The sequence below is a fragment of the Sebastes umbrosus genome, chromosome 1, assembly GCF_015220745.1.
Source record: "Sebastes umbrosus isolate fSebUmb1 chromosome 1, fSebUmb1.pri, whole genome shotgun sequence".
NCBI lineage: Eukaryota > Metazoa > Chordata > Actinopteri > Perciformes > Sebastidae > Sebastes > Sebastes umbrosus.
Genome location: NC_051269.1, coordinates 8,958,400 through 8,965,458, shown reverse-complemented (window position 1 = coordinate 8,965,458; position 7,059 = coordinate 8,958,400).

Genomic DNA, 7,059 nt, shown 5'->3' with positions numbered 1-7,059 from the left:
ATGTATTATGTCAATGTAAGAGATGAGTCTAAAATGCTGCACTGTCAGTACAAATCAATGTAATGACTGCTTCCATGTAGAGTTTGGCATGTCTCCAAGTTCACATGATCATACTGTTTTAATAATAGAGGATCTCCTCTGCTTTTTAATAGTCCTTCAAGTCTATTGGTGCCTTCAAATGGAGTCACGTTTACCGTGTCTACGAGTTGAGTCCATGTGAACGCCCCCCTAGCGTCGTAGTCACGACCTTTTAAGTGGAAAGTTTCTGAAAGCTCAGAGTTCACGAGTTGTGACGCGTTTGTTGAAATTTCCAACGGCCTGATCTTTTTCCTCTGTCATTATGCCTTTGCATTTACTGCATTATATTACCCACTTGCTAGCTTGCTAAATTGTTAACCTCACGACTTAACCACTTGAACGCCAAGCATATTGTGTACACGACTTCCCATGTTGTAAACACGAGCTCACGAGTTTCATTTGAAGGCACCATTATTGTCTATCTCTGATAGCCGTTATTTTAGCATGTAACATTTAATTCCCACCACAAGTACATCACAAAGAAGGTGTGCACTTTGTCAGGTAACTTCATGTGGACTTTGTATAAGCAATGTAAAACAGTTTTTGTCAAATCATAACCATATTATGAGAAATCAATACATTTTATATTGTACTGATTTTGAATTCATTTTTGCATTGTATTTGTACACTTCATATTTACATTCACATTGTTTTTATTATATATTGTCCTGGACTGGACATTTCTGTGACCCTCTGAGAGCCGCACAGACCTGTTCCTGTCTTTGTTTTAGGGGGAGATAGCAGGTCAGCAGTACATGTCCTGGAACCTGAAGATTAATTTGAGATGCAGCTCAGCATTGTGGGCCAAGTTGTTCTAGTCAAAAATCAGAAATAAACTTGAATTAATCAATTAATTGAAACAAATTGTGAAAGTGTATAAGGGCTTAGAACATTATGATAGACGTATGTGATGGCCATTCCCATGCTCTATCATGTCTCATAAGTGTTGCAAGTAAATTGTAAGTTGTTGCAGCAATTTTCGGGTTGATACCATTTGTTACACAGATTTGGTGCTAGATTCAACCATTTTTTACCACTTGAGAATAAATAAAAATGATCAATAATCCCTCCAAAAATACCACATTAAGTCACCAAGACCTTAAGAAAACCATAGAAAAAGCAATGCTGTGACTTGGGTTCAAAAACCTTTGACATCTGGAGATTTCTGCAAGAACTGCATTTTTCGGCGAACAGATGGCGAGCACTTCTGTTCTGGAAACTGCTCAGAAACCCCCTTATTGTCAGTCTACCTAGGAAAGCCTATGAATGAGTCTAGGTGTCTAGTTTGTGGCTGTAAAGTTTCATGAGGCTGTGATTATCCTAGAGGTCACCACAGGTCATTTTATACAGTGAGGTCAAGTTTCAAAAAATGGTCTCACGGCAATGAAATGGCTACTATGGGGACTAACATCATCACACATGAATACAGTTGGGCTCACTGGATCCACAAGAGTCTCAGCTTTACAGTGATACCCAATTTATGCAATTCCAATACTCTTTAGGGACCCCAGTATGCAGAAATATTCAAACACACTAGTTTAGAATAGGCGAAAATAAGACATTTACTGTATACTCAAAAACTGCATGTTTTTTTGGTGGTATTGCTACTTTTACTTATTTAAATTATCTGAATGCTTCTTCCACCACTGGTGATTAAGTAAATGTAAGAGATTTGGCTGAAAAGGGCGGAAGCTGTAAAGCACATTGGCAATCGACAAGCTGTGTCCAGTGGCTGCTGGATGTGTCACTCTGCACTGGAAAGAAAGACCAAAGATCTGAAGTGCCCCCTGCTGTGACTTTAAAATACTGAGCTGCACAGAAATAACCCTGGAGGAGCAGGGAAGGTGGAAAGGCAGAAGTGTGTTTTTGCATGAGGGAAACTGCATTAGATAAAGCGCTAATAAACTATGGGGCAAGTATACTTATTGACAACTTTATACTAGAGGAGAAGTACATGAAGGCATGAATATAAAAGGGGTAATTCACACTGAAAACAGCATAGGGTCGGGCCTCGGGGGTAGCAGGCTAAGCAGGGAATTCCAGACGTCCCTCTCCCCAGCAATGTTTTCTAGCTCTTCCTGGGGGCCCCGAGGCGTTCCCAGGCCAGACGAGATCTATAATCTCTCCAGCGTAGTTCTGGGTCTACCCCGGGGCCTCTTACCAGTTGGACATGCCCGGAAAACCTCCAAAGGGAGGCGTCCAGGAGGATCCTGATCAGATGCCCGAACCACCTCAGCTGGCCCCTTTCGACACAAAGGAGCAGCGGCTCTACTCCGAGCTCCCTCCAGATGTCTAAGCTCCTCACTCTATCCCCAAGGCTGAGTCCAGCCAGCCTACGAAGGAAGCTCATTTCAGCCGCTTTTATCCACGATCTCATTCTTTCGGTCACTACCCAAAGCTCATGACCATACTGTAGGTGAGGGTTGGAACGTAGATGGACTGGTAAATTGAGAGCTATGACTTCCGGCTCTGCTCCCTCTTCACCACAACGGTCCGTTACAGCGCCCGCATAACTGCAGACGCTGCACCGAACCGCTTGTCCATCTCCTGCTCCATTTTACCCTCACACGTGAACAAGACCCCGATATACTTGAAATCCCTCGCTTGGGGCAAAGACTCACTCCCCAGCCGGAGGGTACAATCCACCGTTTTCCAGCAGAGCACCATGACCTCAGACTTGGAGGTACTGACTCTCATACCGACCGACACTGGGCTGCAAACCACCCCAATGCGTGCTGAAGGTCACGGTTCGATGGAGCCAACAAAACCACATCATCTGCAAAGAGCAGAGACGCAATTCTGAGGTCCCCGAACCGGACACTCTCCCTCCAGCCATTAGTAATTATGGGCAGGGGGCCCAATTTTCCAAATTGGGCCCCTCATCCACCCCTCATCCAGGTCGCCCAGTTTCATATGATACCATTATCTTCACTCCAACTTTAAAAATGAGCCTGCTAGTGGGTTTTATTTGCTAGTGTGCCTATAGCTCCTCACCTTTGTACGTTCAGCATCGCCGTCATACATGCTGCTTCTCCACAAATGTTGTTATTGCCTGTCTGATCCTTTCATTTTCTTGTTCTCTCTGTACCCTGGCTTTTATTTTGTTGAGGTCTTGATCAGGGCTTTCCACAAGGATATGGAGTAGCCAGCCAGTGGGAAACAGTAGCCAGCTAGGGGGAAACAGTAGCCAGCTAGGGGGGTCTTGGGCATGAGGCCCCCCTCGGAGAATTTTTTTTTTATAAAAGCCCAAATTTGGGGACCTGTGGCACATTCTAATGCTACTATTCCATCATATACACTGATCTTAATTATTATATATTTTAATGAGTTTGCCTGCCTGATTGTAAACATGTAGCTAGTGAATTATTGTAAAAGAGAATCAGGCTTCTAGTGTTTTAGCCCACAGTCTGTAATAGTTATTCATATTTAAAACCACGTCTATTCCTGATTGATCAGAACGTTTCTAATTTAGAATCATAGACCTTATTTATCATTTATTTATTGACACCTTCACTGTGGTTTATCAAGACATGCCACAATGATGGTTAATGTCTAAATTCTCTCTTATTCAATGGAAATAAAAACGGTTACTTTAAGGGTCCCAGGTCTTATTTAGCCCGTGTATTGATTTTAAATTAAGCTATTGATCAAATAAACCTATGGCAAAAAGAACTCTGAAAAAACAAAACATGTGAATCAATTGAATCAAATCATGTGAATATAGTAAATCAACTCAACTTCTGTCATCTTCACTATCATCATACGTTATCATATAGGGGCCTACAGCAGGAACTTCCATTACATCATATTTATATTAGGGTTAGGGACATCTGAATCAGGTTTATGAGTCTGACCCTCTGGAGGTAACGTCATCTCTCATCGATCAGCTGTTTCCCGTAAATTATGCCCGCCACAGTTTCATAATGAACTGATAATAGTTTTACATTTCTCAACGGGTGGGGTCAGTCGGCCGCTCAGTCTGCCCGGGACATTCAACTCAGCGGGTGAATGACAGCCGCTCGCCCGGTGTGGAAGGATCCCCGTCGGACCTCTCCTGGCACATTTCCTCCGTGCGGTGCTCACGCTTTCCGGGGGGGGCGGGGGGAGTTGAAAATGTTGTTCTTGATCCCATTTAAGGGTCAACCATAGACCTTTGCATGCCCCCCCCCCCCTGGCCTTGGGCCCCCCTGACAGTTGTAACATTTGTCCCCTTCACGGCAGGCCTGACAGGATATACAACGTTTGACACCTGGATGATTGCCACCTTTCAAATGTCTTGTCATATAAGTGTGATAAATACACCTGCCAAACTGTAATTTAAACGAATACCTGAGAAAAGTGTGAAATCAGTTTTGCCTTGGGCAATAGTAATTAAGATGAAAGGCAGGTCATTCAGCTTTTTACAGCAAGGATTTATGTGTCTGTCAGTTTGGATCCTAACATTTTTACGTTATTGGATACCTTTCTATCACATGCAAACACTCGTAAAAAAGCAATCTTAATGCGCACTGTCTCCCTTTTACAAGCTCTAATATGCCTATGATTTCAAGCCTTTGAGCTTAAAATTATATGGCAATGCATATCAAATTCCTTCTAAGAATAAACATGGTATTATTATCATTACTGTTCTTATTATTTAATTAAATGCATTTATTATATATACAGATGTAGGCAAAATTGTTGGTACCCTTCCGTTAAAGAAAGAAAAACCCACAATGGTCACTGAAATAACTTGAAACTGACAAAAGTAATAATAAATAAAAATTTACTGAAAATTAACTAATGAAAATCAGCTATTGTTTTTGAATTGTGGTTCAACAGAATCATTTTAAAAAACAAACTAATGAAACTGGCCTGGACAAAAATGATGGTACCCCTAGAAAAGATGTAAAATAGTTTGACCATAGGGACATATTAAACTAAGGTGTGTCCTGTAAATAACATCACAGGTATCTTCAAACTTGTAATCAGTCAGTCTGCCTATTTAAAGGGTGAAAAGTAGTCACTGTGCTGTTTGGTATCATGGTGTGTACCACACTGAACATGGACCACAGAAAGCTAAGGAGAGAGTTGTCTCAGGAGATCAGAAAGAACATTATAGACCTTCATGTTAAAGGTAAAGGCTATAAGACCATCTCCAAGCAGCTTGACGTTCCTGTGACTACAGCTGCACATATTATTCAGAAGTTTAAGGTTCACAGGACTGTAGCCAACCTCCCTGGACGTGGCCGCAAGGGGAAAATTGATGACATATTGAAGAGACGGATAATACGAATGGTAACCAAAGAGCCCAGAACAACTTCCAAAGAGATTAGAGGTGAACTCCAAGGTCAAGGTACATCAGTGTCAGATCGCACCATCCGTCACTGTTTGAGCCAAAGTGGACTTAATGGAAGACAACCGAGGAGGACACCAAATCATAAAAAAGCGAGACTGGAATTTTCCAAAATGCATATTGACAAGCCACAAAGCTTCTGGGAGAATGTCCTTTGGACAGATGAGACAAAACTGGAGCTTTTTGGCAAGTCACATCAGCTCTATGTTCACAGACGAAGAGATGAAGCATCCAAAGAAAAGAACACTGTACCTAATGTGAAACATGGAGGAGGCTCGGTTATGTTATGGGGCTGCTTTGTTGCATCTGGCACAGGGTGTCTTTAATCTGTGCAGGGTGCAATGAAATCTCAAGACTATCAAGGCATTCTGGAGTGAAATGTGCTGCCCAGTGTCAGAATGCTTGGTCTCAGTCACAGGTCATGGGTCCTCAAACAGGATAATGACCCAAAACACATCTAAAAACACCCAAGAATGGCTAAGAACAAAACATTGGACTGTTCTGAAGTGGCCTTCTATGAGCCCTGATCTAAATCCTATTGAACATCTGTGGAAGGAGCTGAAACATGCAGTCTGGAGAAGGCACCCTTCAAACCTGAGACAGCTAGAGCAGTTTGCTCACGAGGAGTGGGCCAACATACCTGTCGACAGGTGCAGAAGTCTCATTGAGAGTTACAGAAATCACTTGATTGCAGTGATTGCCTCAAAAGGTTGTGCAACAAAATATTAAGTTAAGGGTACCATCATTTTTGTCTAGGCCAGTTTCATTAGTTTGTTTTTTTAAATGATTCTGCTGAACCATAATTCAAAAACAATATCTGATTTTCATTAGTTAATTTTCAGTGAATTTTTATTTATTATTACTTTTGTCAGTTTCAAGTTATTTCAGTGACCATTGTTGGTTTTTCTTTCTTTAACGGAAGGGTACCAACAATTTTGCCTACGTCTGTATATATTTATTTTAAGGTATTTATCTATTCATTTTATTTCATTTAGATTTATATAATTTAATTTATCTATTTACCTTTTTATTAATTTTTAAATCCCTGTCTTTCATTGCTATTGACAGGCACTGGTGGGGGGTTGTCCTATTGGTTCATTGTGTTTTGTTTTTTTCTTTCTTTGTAATCCTTAAATTCCATGGGTTTTGTGTACCTTTTTTTCCAATAGCGATTGTGGTGCCTTTTATTTTTTTTAAATTATACACGCATCAATAAAAATGTTGAAAATAAGAATAAACATTATATAAATATGAGTTCACTATAAAAAGTACTGTACTAGAAGACAACTTGGTGCTTGGACTCAAGTGCTCAAGCTCAGAGAGGAGAAGCAGGTGGAAAGCCATATACACAGGCTCACTTTAAAGGTAAATGTCTACAATTCCTGGCATGATTTATCATACAAAACTATGGCTTGAAACGTGTACTAACACTGAAATTAGGTTGACAGGTTGACAGGTTAATCTGTATTTGTGTTTAAATAAGTTTTGCTTCGGGTAAAACAATTTGTCTCCTAGTTTTTCTGTTATTCATATCTTGTGCGAGGCGGAGAGTCCTGCTTTCAAAGCCTTCAATGCCATGTCCAAATAGAAATTGGTCACACCGAATGTATCACTCTGTTGTTTGCCTCTTGAGGACTCGGAGCATG